This window comes from Rhineura floridana, chromosome 2 (assembly GCF_030035675.1).
Source record: "Rhineura floridana isolate rRhiFlo1 chromosome 2, rRhiFlo1.hap2, whole genome shotgun sequence".
Classification (NCBI taxonomy): domain Eukaryota; kingdom Metazoa; phylum Chordata; class Lepidosauria; order Squamata; family Rhineuridae; genus Rhineura; species Rhineura floridana.
In genome coordinates, this window is record NC_084481.1 from 81,704,523 (window position 1) to 81,722,546 (window position 18,024).

The window sequence follows — 18,024 nt, forward strand, 5'->3', positions numbered from 1 at the left end:
GTGCATGGTCCATTTCTTCTATAGTCTCCTTGAAGTCAAAGGCAACCAGAGGACCAAGGAACTATTTAGATCTCAGAACATAAGAAGAGCCTTGCTGGATCATTCCAAAGGCCCATCTGGTTCAGCATCCTTTTCTATCAGTGGCCAGCCCAATACCTATGGGAAGCTCACATGCAGGACATGAGCACCATAGCCCTCTTTCACTAGTGATCCCCAGCAACTGGTATTCAGAGGTGTATTGCCCCCAACAGTGGATATAGAACCTGCATAATTTCTAATGTGACCTACTGGAGGTGGGTGTTTGTGATTAAAAACCATAGGGTTAGTTTTCCCTTTGTGTTTTCATCTTCATCTGGTGTGCCCCTCTTTTCTCCTACCTTGGTACTCTACCAAACATTATAAAACAAATGCATTTTAGAAAACATGTTTTTTTACATGGAACTTTTTTTTAAAGTAAAACCTGCATTTGCACAAACAGAAGAGCAACATTTGGATGTGGCTAACCCATCTAAAAGGTAATTTATGCATGTACAGTATAATATTGTAGGTTAGATTACTGTAACACAGGAATGAGGAAGCTGCAGCCTTCCAGATGTTGTTGGACTCCAAGTCCTATTGTCCTTGGTCACTGGCCATGTTGGCTGAGTATGATGGGTATTGGAGTTCAACAACATCTGGACCCCTGATGTAATAAATTGTCCAGGCTAACTCCAGGGTTGTATGGGCCCCTCTGTGATGCCTCTTCATTGCAACTGAGGACTGGTGCTTCTCTTTCTGTCTCTCAGCCTCTCACTCCTCCATCCTATGGAGGTCTGCTATTAGTGGATGGGCAGGACTTTCCTGCTCACAATGCGGGGGAGGGAGGGAGGGAGAGGAGGGCATAACACCACCCATGGTGCTGGTGGAATAAGTAGTGGAGGCGAGGCCAGCAGTGAGGGCCATCACCATCTGCCTAACATGCTGTACATCAGGGGTGGGGAGCTTATGGCCTTCCAGACATTGCTGGATGACAACTTCCATCAGTGCTACCAAGCATGGCCAGTGGGCAGGGATGATGGAAGTTGGAGTCCAACATATGGAAGTCCACAGCTTCCCCATGCTTGCTGTATACAGAGCTGCATATGAAGGCTGTCTGGAAATGATATCTGTTTCATAATATAGCTAGAATGCTATTAATTGGTATAGGGTGGAGGGAACGTATCTCACCACACCTTAAAGAGCTTCACTGGCTACCAGCTTGTTCTAGGCACAATTCCAGTTTTGATCTTTACAACCATAAAAGTCTGGGAGCTGAGTATCTGGGTACCTGATCCCGTGTGAATCTTTCTGCTTGTTAGGGCTTTTGTTGGAGGCCTGGCTTTGAATACCTCTGCTTTCTGAAGTGAGGCATCTGATTATCAGTGACAGGACCTTCTTGCTAGTGGTTTACAGAACTTGTTTATGGAACTTCATCTCCATGTTCGTTCGCCTAACACCTGACAAAATGATTGTTTAACGAAAGCATAGCTCTTCATCTGGACATTTAGTACTGTCTGAACTTTAAGCTGCTTGTTTGATTTAATGTTCCTGCTGTTATATTGTGTTTGATATATTTCAATAGAGTATTGCCAAACTGTTTTTTCCAAAATCAGGACTGGAAGGAAGATAAGAAAATTTGACCTCCAGTTAGGAACCAGAGAAATATTAGGTGCAGGTATTCCATATGCCGTTGTGCCTGACAGCTTGTGATTAAGTAGAAGAGAAACACTCTTTAATACAACATTGCATGCCAACAATTGGAAAGTCTATCAGACATTTGTGTCAGACGTTCTGCTTAGCGCTATGCAGTGTTGCATGTAAAATAAAATGTAAATAAGATATTTTTCATTCACAAGATATCTTGATGTGTCACTATATAGGAGGTTGATGTGATTTAGATAGTTTGCCTAGCTCTGATTTTTGACTCTAATGCCATCTCTCTGTCTCTTCCCCCCCCCAAATAAAAACATTATCTACCTATAGTAGCTTATAATATATTGGTAAAGGAATACCTTCAAAATTTTGGGCTAGTTGCTTGCTTTTTTGAGGTGGAAGGAGTGTCAGAATCTTCCAGTAGGATAAATCTGTTTCTTCCAATGACTCCTTGGAATGTTATATCATAGCCTTCTATCATCTTGCCATTGGTTTGTAATAGTCCATGTAAATCCTCCAACATTTTGTGTTTATATTAGTAACAATATTGCAGATATAATGTAAATCACTCTTTGTGTCCATTCTTTCAAAATGTGCATTTTTGCAAAGGATGTGATAGGTTAGCGCAGCTTGTGTGAATGAACTGAGAATCAATGACTTGTAAGTGTACTCATTGAAGGCTTGTCTGAGAGCCAGACTGATGCCCTCTATGATAAGCTGCCAAAGTGACTCTCAGAAGGCTCTGGAGGGAATGCAAATTTGTTTGAATCATTTCCCTTAAACTCTCAGATAGGAAAATGTTTTTTATTAAGATCAAACACCCACAGCTCTCTTGTTTCAGCAAAACACCTTCTGAAGTTCAGACCCTGAAGATCCTATGATGATTTTCTTAATTAAGCCCTTTTTAAAGGAAATAATTCAATATGGTCAACTGAGGGTTTTTGGTGTTTTCTCCTCTGTCTTCACCATAAAGTAATGTCCTTAAGATTCTGGTCTGCAAAAGAAGGGACATTGTTAAAAGAGAATTGACTTAAAAGACCACGGGTTTAGAAGTATAACCATATAATTGCCAGTCTATGCTGAAACAAATAAAGAGAGAGAAAAATGCAGCTAAAAATAAAGCAGTCTGGTTCAGAATCCACTTAGAAGGTAGGCTTTCATCATTTCCTGAAGGTGAACAAACTGAGACTATGACAGGTCTGGGAAAACAAGATATTTCACGTTTATTGGTGCTTTACCCAGAACAGTCCACCTTCAATCCTCTGAAGGTCAATATAAGTGTTGCAGGGTAATGTTCCACAAGGGAACAGAGGGAGGAAGGCCCCTCAAGGTTCCTAAATCTGCTTCTTTTGTGTCTGACCTTGATGCATGACCTTTCCTTTTTTCTAAATGTGCATAGTTAAACTATGGAATTTGCTTCCACAGGAGAAGTGATGGCCACCAACTTGGATGGCTTTATAAGAGGATTAAACAAATTCATGGAGGACAAGGCTGTCAATGGCCATATTGGCTCTTCTGTTCCTCTATGGCCAGAGGCAGTATACTTCTGAATACCAGAAACTATAAAAATGGAGAGTGCTGTTGTGCTCATGTCCTGCCTGTGCGCTTCCCATAGGCGTCGTCTGGTAGGCCACTGTGAGGACAGGATGCTGGACTAGATGGGCCACTGGCCTGATCCAGGAGGTGGTTGTTACGTTCTTATGTCAATTTCTTGTCCTTACCCTTAGGAACTTCTGTATCTGTGTGGGAATTATATGTGACTCCCTCCTCTGAAGACAGATCTGTTTGCTGCTGCTTTACAGCATCTGCAAGACCTGCCCTTTCCTCTTTGTATCCATTGCTTCTACAGCAGGCTTCCTCAACCTGGCACCCTCCCGATGTTTTGGATTACAACTCCTATCAGCTCCAACCAGCATGGCAAATGGTTGTGCACAAGGGGAGTTGTAGTCCAGTTACATTTGGAGGGCACAAATTTAGGGAAGACTACACAACTCTGGGGATCTCTTATGTAAATAGATCACCTCCCCCTTGCCAGTCCCAAACATGAGGCATTGAAGCAATGAAAAGAAGAAATCCTCTTTTGCAGTCCCCAAATGTCACTCCCAGGCTCCTACTGCAGGCTAGCTGGAGCTTTGAACATGAGCAAGAACTCCTGTCAGGGGCTAGGACACACTGTAACGTTTTCCACGTCTGGTAGTTAGTAATAATGGAAACAATAGAAAAATAGGTTATAGAAAATTAGAAGGAACAAATAGCAGTTAGCTAAAACTTGCAGACAGTTAAGCCAAAATCAGGAATATCTGGTGTTTGCTTAATTAAGCAATGGTGGCTGCAAAGGTCTTGAGCATGGGTGCATACTAATTTGCTTTTAAAAATGTATAGACAGCTTTTCAGTGAAAACCCCAAAGCAACACACAGTTATAATTAAAATACATGAAAACCAACAACAACAAAAGAAAAATAACATTGATGTAGTAAGTTCTTAGTTTTTCATTCACCCATTTTAATTGTTTTGTTAGTTAGTATGATATATTGCATTTTGTGTTTGTTGTTAGTAAGTTGCTTTGTGAGGGTTAACCCTAAAAGGTTATTTATAGAATAAAATAAGTAGAACTAAAATAGTCAGACTAATTAAAATACTCCCTGTTTGGCATATAGATGGCATAAAGTGGCTCAAAGGACTGTACTCAGTGTAGTGGCATAGCATCTGCTTTGCATACAGAACGTCTCAGTTTGAAACCCCAACATCTCCAGATAGGGCTGGGAGATAACCCTGTAGATCCTGGAGAGCTACTGCCAATCAGTGTCGACAGTACTGAGCTAGATGAACCAATGGTCTGTCTGATTCAGTATAAGGCAGCTGAGTTCTTATCCCTTTCCTCTATTCTCATTAGAGATACGACAGTGTATATTTTGCTAAGGACACTGTGAAAGGTTAAGAATCTTGTCTCTCTAGCAGTTGAAAGCAGAAGGGGAAAAGCGGTAGACAGACTCCTGGAATTACAGCTGTGCTGTGGTTTCAAAGTTGTGAAGAAAATGCATTTAATAGTTTTTTCAGGTTGATGTTCAAAACCCATGACGCTCCCAATGGATGTCTTTATGCAAAGCCTGCTTATGTTGTGAAGTGGACAAAATACCAGTTGGTAGGTTAACTCATTTTTAAAGGTTTTACTAAATATATTTCTAGTTTCTTAAGCAGGTATATACACATATATTTTTTTTTAATTGATGGCAGCTGTTTTGATTGGTTTCACTGACTGCATGGCTATCTTAATAAAGGCTGTAGTGGAGATATGCATGTAGGAGCAGGTTCCATGTGAACTCAGTAGGGCTTCCTTATGTTTGGTCTGAGGTCAAAAAACAATGTTTTCTCAATATTTCTTCTTTTGATATTGGACCCTTCTTTTTCAAAAGACACAATCATGGTGATGGATGAACTCCATTCTTTCGATATGGCAATAGATCACCAGTTACAAGTACTTTAAAGAGCACTTGGAGGAAGAACCCCATTAGGAACATTTGTTCAGCTCTATGTGGACAGGGACTGGGGTTCATGGCTTGCACTAAAAACAGACAAATGAAAAATTGCTGTCTTTGCATGTGCAGAACTTCATTTTGTATTCTGAGTTGTAGAAGAATTTTGAGAGAAATATTCAGTTGATATGTAGTGGTTAGAGTGTTAGACCGATACGACCTGGCAGACCAGGGTTCGAATCCCCACACAGCCATGAAGCTGGGTGACCTTGAGCCAGTCACTGCCTCTCAGCCTCAGAGGAAGGCAATGGTAAACCCCCTCTTAATACCGCTTACCATGAAAACCCTATTCAGAGGGTCGCCATAAGTCGGGATTGACTTGAAGGCAGTCCATTTTTCATTTTTCATTGTATCTAGTCTTTATGAGCTAGGCACATTCATATTTTGAACCATGTAATTGCGAGTTTTAGTAACATTGCTATAGTATACAGTTCTTGTTCTCTGAAAGTTTTATGGAACAAGGCAAACATTTAGATTTTTAAAGGCTCTATTAAAGATCAAAGACATTTTCCCAATATTCTGTGCTTCACACAACTTTGGGTATTATCAGCTAGCTGTCTGTCGTCGCTCCCCCCCCCAGTATTCTATATATGAATTTCACTTTCTCCTGTGTCAGTGTAAATGGAATAATTTCCCTTTTACTGATTCCTGCATGCATTTGGCCAAGTTCAGTTTCTGGGATGAATTTGATCCCAAGTGTAAATTTAGTTTTTTTATTGTGTAAAAATTGAAGCCACTATATTGCACAAGGGAAGATATGGACCAATAATTTTACCAAAGTTAACAAAAATGATAAACAAAGCAAAACAGATTTATTCCTGTGTGGCATAATTACCCAGTTTATGTTGCTTCCTCTTTTTAAACACAAGGAGTCTCCCAAAATACCTAATTAAAGAGATTTCATGAGGATGCAATTAGACTGCAATGGCTGCCAAATATAATTTTTTGTTATTGAGGAGGTTAATGCATTTTGGTGCTTAGGATGGGATAATATATATTTTTTCAAATTAAATGTAAAGGTAGTGTTGGGTTTGATCACTGGAACATCATTGCACAATGTCCTGATGTTCTTGAGATACAGTCTTTATTTCCACATGAACATCAGACAGTGATCAAAAAACCATTTTTTTTACTTTTCATGTTTCATATATAACATGTAAAATGAATTCAACACATAGAGATTATATTTGTCTTGTCTAGTATACTACATGACCATTTGTGTTATCATTGTTATTTTCATACTACATAGGGTGAATGTGAAGAGCAATGCACGTCATTCTATCTCAACCTGTTAAGTCTCTCCATTAAAGGTTCTTGGGAAGTTGGTGTTGAGATCACTTTGCTTCCCATAGAAAAAATCCGTACCACTTACCTATGAATTCATCTTCTATGTTTGTCTTGTTGCTTGTACTTGCTTTTCTACTCTTTCCGTTAAGGTGTAGTGCCATATTAAAATCTTCCATTCTTGAAATGTCCCCCTGTCTTCAGTTTTCCAATTTCTTGCTATTACCTGTCTAGCTTCAGCTAATAATGTGGATAACATCTCTTTATATGGACCACATTTGTTTTTGACTATATCTATTGATAGTTTTAATGTTTTTTGTAAATCGCTTAGAAGTTTCTACAATCAAGCGATATATCAATTTTGTTATATAAAGAAATTTAGAAAGCCTTCCATGATAAATTGATTGACAATGTTACAGAGCCAATAACGTGCAGTAAAAAAGGAAGAACAGGCAGATTCTGCCTTCATAAACCATAGCTTAGTGTTACAAAAATGCACTCAGTAAGCCTCTGGCTTGTATGGTTTCCCTCTCTTCTCCCCTCTTTGTACACAAAGGGAGGAAATGTGAAGCTTCTGATAGGTGTTTATAATAAACAGTGATTTTCTCTTTAGTCCAAATGACTGAAAATGAAACTAACCAGGATCCTAGTTTGAAATCCTGATTTCACTTGACAATGGTATGTACAAACCACAGTTTCCTGTCAGCTTCAGGGGTGGGGGCTAGGCAGTAACGAAGCAGCCGGCAGTTAGCTGGGCAATAAATCAGTCAAGGCCAGGCAGATAATGGAGGCCAGCTGGCAGAAGAAAGGTTTGACAAACTAACCAGTAGCAATGTCCAAGAGCGTCGTCCAGGTAGGGAAGCAGAGTTCAGAAAGCCAGAGGTCCAGTCCGAAGGTCTAGAGGCTAGTAACGGTGTTACACGCGAGGGGTCACAACCATTGTAGTCAGCAGTCTGCTGCAGCCATGAACTGCCTTTTATAACAGACTCCCTAAGCCATTTGCCCGTGATTAGTCTCCCAGCTGCTCAGAGCTGCTTGTTCTTAAATGACCTGACCTCTTCCTTCGTTGCTGTACTACTCGCTGGCGTCTCCTTTCTGCAGGGGGGAGGGGAGCCTCCTGTTCATACCCAGAATCCAATTGAGGGGCTTCAGCCAGGTCCTGGACATTCTCCAGCTGGGGAAGAGTTGAGTCCTCAGGGGTTCCACTAGTTCCTTCTCCTGGGTCTGCCAACTCTGCCTCTTCCTCTTCCTTAGAGTCCTCTGAAGGGGCCATGACAGTTTCCCATATTTTGACACATTGAGCCAATTCTATAGTAGTTGCATTGGCTATGTTACCTTCCAGGCCCAAGTCAAGGTGCTGTTTTTAACGTTAAAAGTATTTCTTTTCAGAGACAGTCTCACTTTCTCGTTCCTTCACAATTAAGATCCTCCTGTGTGGCCTTGCTTTGCATATCATTGTGAGGTCAGAACTGCCTTAGTAAGAAGCAGGGCATTTATAGCAATGGCCTTGAGTCTGTGGAATGGTTTCCCAAAAGAGGTTTACTGGAGAACATGTTGCTTATAGTATTAAGATTGTATAAGATGCACCTGCAAAAAAACAAAAAACAAAACCCCACCCTAAAAAAAAAAAGCTATTTGAAGCTGGGTTGAGGGGAATGTGGTGTTGATGATTCTTGTAACTGCTGTGTCTGTAATTTCATTGTTTTTTGACCAGTAGTCTCATTACTATTTCATTGCTTTTATGATGTGCTACATATTTGTTTTTAAAGTTGCAAGTCTCCTTAAGCATAAGAGAGATGTTATAAGGGTGGTATTCAGTGCAGTGCTAAGATTGGTTCCATCAGAACTAGGATTTCTCCTTCTTCAACAGAACTATATCCCCTATCCTCTCCCTGTGAGCCCCCTAAATCTTTTCTGGGAATTGCCCCAACCCTCCAGAGCAGATTTGGTGACAACATGGGGCATACATTGGGGGGGGGAGTTGTTGCTAGCGTCAACCCTTGCGCTAGCACATCTTTTTAGTTGAAGCCTGCCCTAAATGTTTAAATAAAAATAATTGCTCTTATTTTTAACTCTGGGCAAGAGCAGGATGTTTACACTTAGCTTAATTAGAAACGATTGATGTAATGCATGAAAATTCAGGAGCTGTTAAGCTGCTTGTCATAATGGCTCCACTAGAAAACTTTAGATGACTTTAAAAAAAATTCAGGCTGCAGTCCTATTCTCACTTAGCTGGGAATAAGGCTAATTGAACTCAGTGGGGCTTACTTCTGAGTAGACATGTATAGGATTATCAGATCTCACTTTACTGTGGGATAAATACATCACACAGCATGTTTCATTTCATCAAAATACACCAGCTCTATAAAGCAGGCTTTCATTATTCTAATCTGATGGCTGAAAAAAGCTCAGAGGGGTGATAATATAAATGTGTAGACAAAGATAAACAAGGTTCAAGGCTACAAATATTGTGAAGTTGGCCCCTCACAGTCTCCATGCAGGAGCATCTGAGGTAATTTTCATAAAGTGTAAACTCAGTTAAAACACTAGGAAAATGTAGGAAATTCTAAAGCAAATGTTGTTACCGATGTCCTCTTGATTCCCATCGTGTCCCCTATTCTGAATCCATACACCATGATGTAGACCATTTATGACTCCATATTGGGCCAATCTAGAACCAGTCTTGCGTGCATGAGAAGCGGATGTTGCTGTGCTCTTGTGGATTAATGTCACTCATGAATTAATGCAGGGAAGTTAGTCTGGCATCTCTGTTAACACACATGCAGGCTCCGCTTTGTTACCTTTAACTGCCAGGCTTTATCTTTTTAGAAGCTGGGGAGCATTCATATGACAAAGGCTGTCTCATGAAGCCATCCCATACAATGCTACACCCCTGGTCCCTTTAAGCTGTATTTAAAGTCACAAGTTACAACAGGATATTATCCTTGCTGTATGTGTATATCAGTTGGACGCCTGTTATAATCATGAAGAAAATATGTGAACAACATGAAGTAAAAACTACAGGGTGATATTAATGATACTCAGAGTAGACAAACTGAAATCAGTAGGTCTACGCTATGACTTATGTAGATATCACCCACAGTGATTTGCAACCTTCTGAATTAAAATTCATATTAGCACAATGTTGTCAGCGCCTACTCTGTTGCAATAGACTATATAACTGCTTCAGTCAAATACCATTTACTACCTGCAGTCTCCTTTTCAGTATTTCTTTTTAGAAAGTGCCATGAGTTTTCCTGTTCAGATACTGTAGTCCTGTCTGATCCAAAGTGCTAGAGTCGAATGGATCAGAGTTCATCACTGAGGAAATAGAAGCCTTTTCTATTTTTTTTTCTTTGACACCTCTTAGCTTATTGGTCACTGGAAAATGTTCCATCCTTTTACACTGGCCCATGTAAGTCCCTGAACCAGGGTTTAGTATTTCATGAATAATACTAAACTTTTTATCCGAAAAAGAGAAACTGTGGCTAGGTCAGCCAATAGCAAACCGGGATTATAACAAGCTATGATTATAACTCATGGTTTGATCCTGGCTTGTTTCAATCAATCATAATTTAAACTAACCACAGTTTGTCCTTCTTGTTAAAAAATGGAAATGGACTGCCTTCAAGTCGATGCTGACTTATGGCGACCCTATGAATAAGATTTTCAGGGTAAGGGATTTACCATTGCCTCCCTCTGAGGCTAAGAGGCAGTGACTGGCCCAAGGTCACCCAGTGAGCTTCATGGCTGTGTAGGGATTCGAACCCTGGTCTCCCAGGTCATAGTCCAGCACCTTAACCACTACACCACACTGGCTCTCATCCTTCTTGTTAACTGTGATTAATTAAAACATGATGCAGATGCTTCTGATCTCCTCATAGGAGCAGAGGGGAAAGGGAGCACACGAGGCTCAGATATGATCACATAGCACTAAACTATAGTTAAGCCCAAACTGAGTCATGATTTTAGATTCCATCAAATGCCCACACAGCCATGAAGCTCACTGGGTGACCTTGGGCCAGTCACTGCCTCTCAGCCTCAGAGGAAGGCAATGGTGAACCCCCTCAGAATACCGCTTACCATGAAAACCCTATTCATAGGGTCGCCATAAGTCGGGATCGACTTGAAGGCAGTCCATTTACAGTTTTAAAAAAATGATTGTTAGCTGTGCTGAGGGATAGAATTTGGAACTGTATCATATGGGAGCCTCCATGGATAGGTAGGTCAATATGCTTACTGTATTAGAACATCAGCGTTTCTGTATCAGACTTGTCTAACTCAGTGCCAGGTCTCCTGACAGTGCCTTGCATCAGTAAGGAGGGGTGCATGTGTTAGGAACTGGGAACGTTTGTCTTTTGTGTGCAGCTGCCCTGTGTGGTGAGCTATTGGAACTTGGAGCATCTTCCTGGCAGTGAGGTATTTTTAGACTCTGTACTGGCCCTGCCTACCCAAGCTGGCCGTTGGGTATATATATGATGTAGAAAGGCAAATCTGCAGGATTCATCTAATTTGGGAGCAAATTAGAAATAATAAGAATATCATTGACAAAACCAGGAATAAACCTCAAAAGTTTCAGCTGCCTATCTTCTGGAAAGAGATTAGCCTTTCTTAGCATATACAGTAAGCATCACTGAAAGATCACAGATGTCTTCTAAAGCTGTGACAATGGATCTGTAACCCTGATGTAGATATATCAATGAATGAAAGAAAAGGATTTGACCTGAAATAACATGAAAGAGTAGTTCTCACTTTCATTGCTACTGATGTCAAACCAAAGTAACTATGTCTTCCTCATATTTTCTCCGGGGATCCAAATTTTCACCCCAAACTTATAAATTACTCCAGCAGCTGTTTGGAAATTGCTTTCCATTATAGCTGTCAGTTATTCCTGTACTCATCTTGATTACATTCCATTCAGGCACCTGAGAATACTGTGTAATCTTCCCGATGATACCCAGACAAAAGAATGTGAATTTTTGTGCATTTGGTAGCCTGGTGGGCACGCGGATGGGCACCTTGTTAAACCCAAAGATCAATATTTTCCATTATGCACATCACCTTGGCTCTGGCTAAAGACACTAATAGGGCTAAAGACACTCATAATCCAGGAATTACTTTAATTTCAGGCTACTTCCAAGTGACAAAACTCTTTAAGGGATATGCACAGCGTGTTCATCTCCCAGGGCACATCCCCAACCCTCATTAGCATTAAAAATGTTAGTCTTCCATGAGCCGAAAGGAAAATGCTCTTAGCCACAGAAAACGCACTTTGCTCCACAATGGAGTTCTCTGTATGATTCAGTCCTTTTTACAAAAGAGTGGAATTCCAAATAACTGAGCTCAAGGGAAGTGAAATTTGCTAGGACAAAGGCTGCTATTTGTGGATTGTTTAGTTTGTGTTTATAAAGTCCCTCTCATAGTAACTGACCCACTGCTGATATTTTGTGGCAACAGTAGAGAGGCCTCAGGTGCTCCCAGTGGTTGAAAATATCCTTTGGCTAGCATCTGACTTTAATGCTCTTTTTTTAAGATCCTGAATCCAGTAGTTATGAGGCAGAGCCTCCCATTTTGCACAGCTGCTTCTCCTCCATGGGGTTTCCTATAACATGCCTTTTCTCTTGCTGCTTAGCCCTTGACAAGAAATATTTCACCTTTTGCAGAATTCCAAATATTTCAATTAGAATAAAGTATCCAAATCCCATGTAGTTTGTGGCAAAAGGCATGTATTATTGATGGTGCAAAAGGAAGTCTGCTTTCAAGATGTGACAGATTCCTTGTCTTCCCAAACTATTCTTCCATTTAATTTGAATCAACTTTATCTTGCAACTTGGACAAACTTGGATCATTTTAGGAAAGGAAATGAAAAAGCTTAGACTCCAGAGGGGAGGGCTTCTCGTAATTCTTGATTTAGTGTAGCAGCGCATTTAAACTCTATCGCAGATTAATCTAACCAATGGATTCTGAAGCCAGACAAACATCCCTGGAGGATTCTGGCTTGGGATCCTGAAAGGTAAACCTATCAAGAACACAAAATGTAGTTCCAGTGCTGCAAATCCTCAGTCTTGTCTAAATAGCCCCACTGAAATTGTCAGAAATTCCTCACACTTTGAACCTTCTTGGCCTTACTTTTCTTTTTCCTCTACAACTGTGTGAAATATCCTTCTTCCCTTTCCTCCCTCCTTTGAATAGCAAACTTTAGCTTTGTCCAACATAAAGTAAGGAACTTCACTAATGCTATCTGAATGCACTCATGCCTTTATTGAGAGGGATTTTTTTTGTCAGTTCAGTTTTTTTTATTATTATGAATTGACATCTTGGGGAGCATATAGCACAGAGCAGAGTCTCTAAAACTTCCAACAGCTGAGTCATACTCCCAACCTCGAGTTAAAATTGGTTTCTGTGTGAACTATCTATATCGTACCTTATGTGTATGATGCATGAGAGACATGCACGTTTGCTCTTCTACCAGCTTGGTAAGCTATGAACTGGGATTTTGATTCTTTGTCTTGGTGTCTCATCTCTTATGAACATAATAGTGACTTTGCTCATAGAGTGGTTGTGAGGACAAACACAAAGATTCTGTAATAATTTACAAATAAAAATCTGATATACATGCGATGTAGTAGGGTATTACTGTTCTGGGTGGCCTTAGCTCCCTCATTTTTTATTTTATTTATTATTACATTAATATCGCACCTTTCCTCCAGGGAGCTCATGGTGGCGAGCAAGCATGGTTCTCCTCCTCCCAATTTTATCCTCACAAAAATCCTGTGAGGTAGGTTAGGCTGAGAGACAATGACTGGCACAAGGTCACCCAGTGAGGTTCATAGCCAAGCAGGAATTTGAACTTTGATCTCCCAAGTCCCAGTCTGACACTCTTAACCACTACACCACACTGACTCCACTGTTGAAAGCAGGCAGTGAACGACTAGGGAGAGGTTGCTCCGCTGTGATGTTTTTCCTCTTTAATATAGAGAACTGAGCACTGCTGAGGACTGGATAGATCTGCTGTTTAGTCTGATGGCAGCTTAGTGAAAGAGCAACTTGTTTGCATGCAGAAAGTCCCAGGTCCAATCCCTTGCATGCTTAGAAAGGGCTGGAAACTACTTCTGTCTGAAAGACTGGAGAACCGCTTCTAGTCAGAGTAGATGATACTGAGCAGGATGACCTGAATTGATATAAGGCAGCCTCCTACATTCTTATGCTATCTGGCATTTCTGTGGGCTGTTTCACACATTATAAGGCAGCCAATCTGAAATTGCCTGCTAATATGCACTCAACAGAAAGTTGCAACTAATTCTTTTATGAGTGTAACTGTATGATACATATGTTTGAAAACTTTTTTGTGTGCTGCTTGTTCTTTTTGAATCCACACTCATATGTTGTTGGACGTACAACTAAAGATGTAATGTGTGAAGTGACCCATACTCTTTTAAATATTCAGGTACCACGGCTTTTAAAGTAAGCGTAGGGGAAATGATTTGCCATGTAGATTTTGTATTGACCCCTATTCTCACTTTCAGAACCACCTTGAAGTATTTTTTTTTAAAAAACCAACAAATATTCATCCACAGTAAAGAATTACCATATGGATACATCTTGTAAAGAGATTATATCCGTTCATTCTTATAAAGTTCTCAGAAGGGAATGCACAGAAGCAATTTTTCTTGTCAATGGATCCTGTGACTCGCATCGAAAAACCTCTGCTCTCTGAGGAACACTTTCCAAATGTTTACTTACTTCTTGATTCCTGATAGACAGCTTGATTTAAAAAAAATCAGGTGAGCTGCTTCTTCTGAAAGTTATACTGTTTTATATTGTTTGAAAGATGGGTTGCACTGATTAATGTAGAAGCCTGCTTTTTCTCAATAGAATGAATATTTTTTTCACCCTTTGGTGGTCAGAGTTTTCAGGGCCAGCCCTATCATTAGGTGGACTGAGGCAGCTGCATGAGGTGGCAGGTGCTGGGAGTGGTGAGGTGGGTGTAGAGAATGGCAATGAGATGTTGGAGGACCACAAAATGTGCCATGCAGTCCTCATTTATAATGCTGCCCTCAGCTGCAGTGAGGCAGACAGTATTGAATTAACATTCAGCTGTCAGTATAGTCAGCCTCTGTACATGAAATGGAGGGGATGCCACCTTGCCCTTCATCTCAGGCAGCAAAATGTCTTGCACCAGCCCTGAGGCTTTTTAACAACTGTCCAGTAAACCATATTTTAAAGGGAAAAGTCTAAAGAGCTTTTAATCTCAATGGCTCCCAAGAAGTGGATTACATTAATTACAGTAGGGCCCCGCTTTTTGGCGTTCTGCTTCTCAGCGTTCCGCTAATACGGCGGTTTTCAAATATATCCATGTTCATTGAGTTCTAATCCTTCCCTTCCTGAAATCTGTGCTGGGTTATCCCCAACCCCCAATATTACCATTTTTTTTAAATGGAGGGGGAGATCATATCTCCTCCCTATTTTTTCCACAGGAACTTTTCCTTAGACCTGGAGTCCTGCGTCCCGCCCCTCGAGGAAAGCCTCCATGTCGACTGACCAGCTCCTGCCTCAGCGCTGTGCCGCGCATCCCTTCAGTCCACCTTGCCTGCCCTTTGGGGTCAGGGGAAGGGGGGCCGCGGGTGCACATCCAGACCAAGGAAGCGACAACCGCCGATTGGGCAGGCTGATGCGAGTGGCGGAGTGGGGACAGGGCGGGTCTGGAAAACCGCAAGCGGGGAAGATGGAGGGGGTGTGGCCCCCCTCCATGACGAGCAGTATGGCCCACTACCACACAGGAAGCAGCCAGGTTCCCCCCACGGTTCCCCCTTCTCACTGAGGTCTCACTGCCATTCCTTGACAGACGCGGGGAGGGCCCAGCCTCCACCCATGCCCCCTCGGGCACACTGGGCCACACTGGGCCACACAGAGGGAAACTCCGGAGGACCTCAGGGATGGCGGAGGCCGCAGTCGTCTCTTCCTAGATGTGTCCCTCATGCCATGGGGGGCCAGCATCCGGCCAAGGCTGGGGCAGGATGTCATGTGCCCACCTCACATGCGGGGGGTTGTACACTTGTTTCCCTCTGACCCAGGGTCAAAGACTCAAGCGGCCTCGTATGTTCCACTTTTCTGCAATTTTTGCTTTGTGGCGGGCGTCTGGAACCTAACCCGCTGTATGAGTGGGGCCCTACTGTATACTGATAGGTTGTGGCTTTGCTCATACCTGCTACTGGAACCAAACTTAATAAAGGAATTACTCCACACCAGTGTCCCCTGCAGCAAATCTACTATGAAGAATAGGCATGTGTTCTTGAGTACATAGTGGAGAAATGCTAAAAAGCTACTGCAAATTGGGGAACCCCGGCATATATACCACTGCATGTCTGTTCCTTCACACGTTACAAGGATGCTAACGGAAAACACCTGTATAGCCACAGCATCCATGATTGTACATGAAGTATGAAGCATCTCTAAACTGTGATATTGGTCATATTCTTAAGTAATAATATCTAAGTGGATAGAATGGAATGCCATCCTGCCCTAAGAAAAACTGCAGAGAGGGTTGTAAGAAAAGCAAACATGTCAGCTGTGAAATGATTTAAGGAACGGGGGCTTTAGATAACAAGGCTGGCAAGATGGGACGATCATTAAAGAGTCTTGGTATCTGACATACTATTAATGCAATTGTCAATAATTTTTCATTCTAAAATATGCCTTTGTAATTAACTGAGCTCTTTAAACATATCAGCTAGCTAGCTGACTGGCTGCTAGGCTCTCAAAGGGAGGAGTAGGACAACCAAGTTATCAGAATTGTGCTGAGTGCCCATGGAAGACATTGATGATAACGATTAAGGTTGTCCTTTTTAGGAGAGAAAAAGCTCTTAGGGAGTAGAGAATGGGAAAAAGTTTGAGAACAACTCCCCCTCCCAAAAAAATTTGGGTCAGCCCCAGGTACAAATAGAAAACCTGGTTATGAGTATGAGGTAAATAATTTTACCAAACGCTTCATTAGTGAATGCTGTAAGTTTTCTGATTAATCCAGCACTGATTGTCTTCTATGATGTTCTTGGTTTTTTCTATTTATTGTGCCCCCTTTTTCCTGGCTTCTAATTTAATGTAGAGGGATTGGTGTTAGACGGCATCATCTCGTAGCTGTGATGCATAACTTACAAGTCCTGCAGTTTTCCCTGTGAGAGTTTCTCAAAAGTCATAAAAAAGTTTTTGAATTGTGTTTCACATAAATAGAAGAGTTGTTTTGGTTGTGCATCTCCTCCTCCTTGTTCTTTTACACAGATTACCCATGTTTAGTAGTATGAAATTGTCACTTACCAGCTCATCAGGGAGTTTTCTACTGCAAAAATGACAGTTTCAAAGTAGAGCTGTTTGACAAGGGGCAGGTTCCTAACAAGAGAAGAAGGTGGGGGGTGAGGGAGTTATTTGACACTTACATTTTGAAATATAACTGTGATTTATCTTCCTTTGCCAGTGTCAGCTACCAATGTTCAATTACATTAATAGCTGTGGAAATGACAGCTTTTACTGTCATGTACATTGGCTTATTATTAACGCTATGCCTGATTTGACAGGACAATTTTTCTATTATTGTTATTACTCATAATACATACACATACACACATATTATACATCAGCTGCCTCATCTGATCACCTTTGGCATGTCAGGCTAGTTAATTTGCACATAATCATCTTTTGGAAGTTTAATTCTCTCAATTCTCTCCCACAAGGAGAAACAAATTAACGCCTAACCAGGGAGGCATTTAGGAAAAGAGAGAGAGAGAAATTGTCATTTTATAATGGGGTGTCTGCTTGGATTCCTATTTTTGTGGATATTTTATTTATTTGGGAGCTGTTGGCAGATTTTCTTTGCTTTCCAAATAGGTTTGTCTCAGTACTATTTTAATTGTTCCAGTAATTGAGTGTGCTGAAGAAAAGGGCTGTCCCCAAGTTTACCGCATCCGTTCTAGCCAAGTATAACATGAGTGTGATTTATGTGAAGAAAACAACCTTGGATCTCATTCAGTCACATCCTAAGTTTTAAGCCTAATAAGTAGCAGGCTCCCCCCTCCCCGCCTTTATATGACTTTGTCTCCAGATGGTTTGGCATGTTACCCAGCATGACGACAATATCTTTCCATTTGTCATCACTTTTGTTGCAAAAAGCGTCTTTCTTACTTGGTGGAAAAGTGTTACAAAGAAAGGGCTTTGGGGAGCCAAGACTTGTCTTTGGGCTTTCACTGGTATCTAAGGAACCATCTCAGATATGCAGGCTAGAAAGCAAGGCCTTGTGTCAACTTATGTTTTATGCAAAGATGGCTACCCAATTCATGAAAAGTGTTGTAGAGTTCATAAGGAAGGTGACTTAGCTCCCAGTTTAAAACAGGACATTAATGCTTTGGTGGAGAGCTGATGGGGAAGTAACACCGATTAATTTGCATATTTATTAATCTTTGCAATTCCTCTCCCACCACATCGTTTCAAAGGTGGCTAAAAAGCCATTAAAATATTTTAAAAGATCCAATAAAATATACAGCTCAT

At 41.1% G+C, this 18,024-nt stretch overlaps 1 protein-coding gene across 14 annotated transcripts in view; it reads left to right on the forward strand.

Moving 5' to 3' along the window:
- SEMA5B (semaphorin 5B) overlaps positions 1–18,024 on the forward strand; it is a 585,589-nt gene that overhangs the window by 161,374 nt on the left and 406,191 nt on the right. Inside the window, exon 1 of one of the 14 annotated variants that reach the window (XM_061609099.1) lies at positions 4,796–4,814. The exons of the other annotated variants lie outside the window; for them this stretch is intronic. The gene's annotated coding sequence lies outside the window, so the exon portion shown is untranslated. Of the gene's footprint in view, positions 1–4,795; positions 4,815–18,024 lie in introns of those variants that run through there. 14 annotated transcript variants of the gene reach the window in all.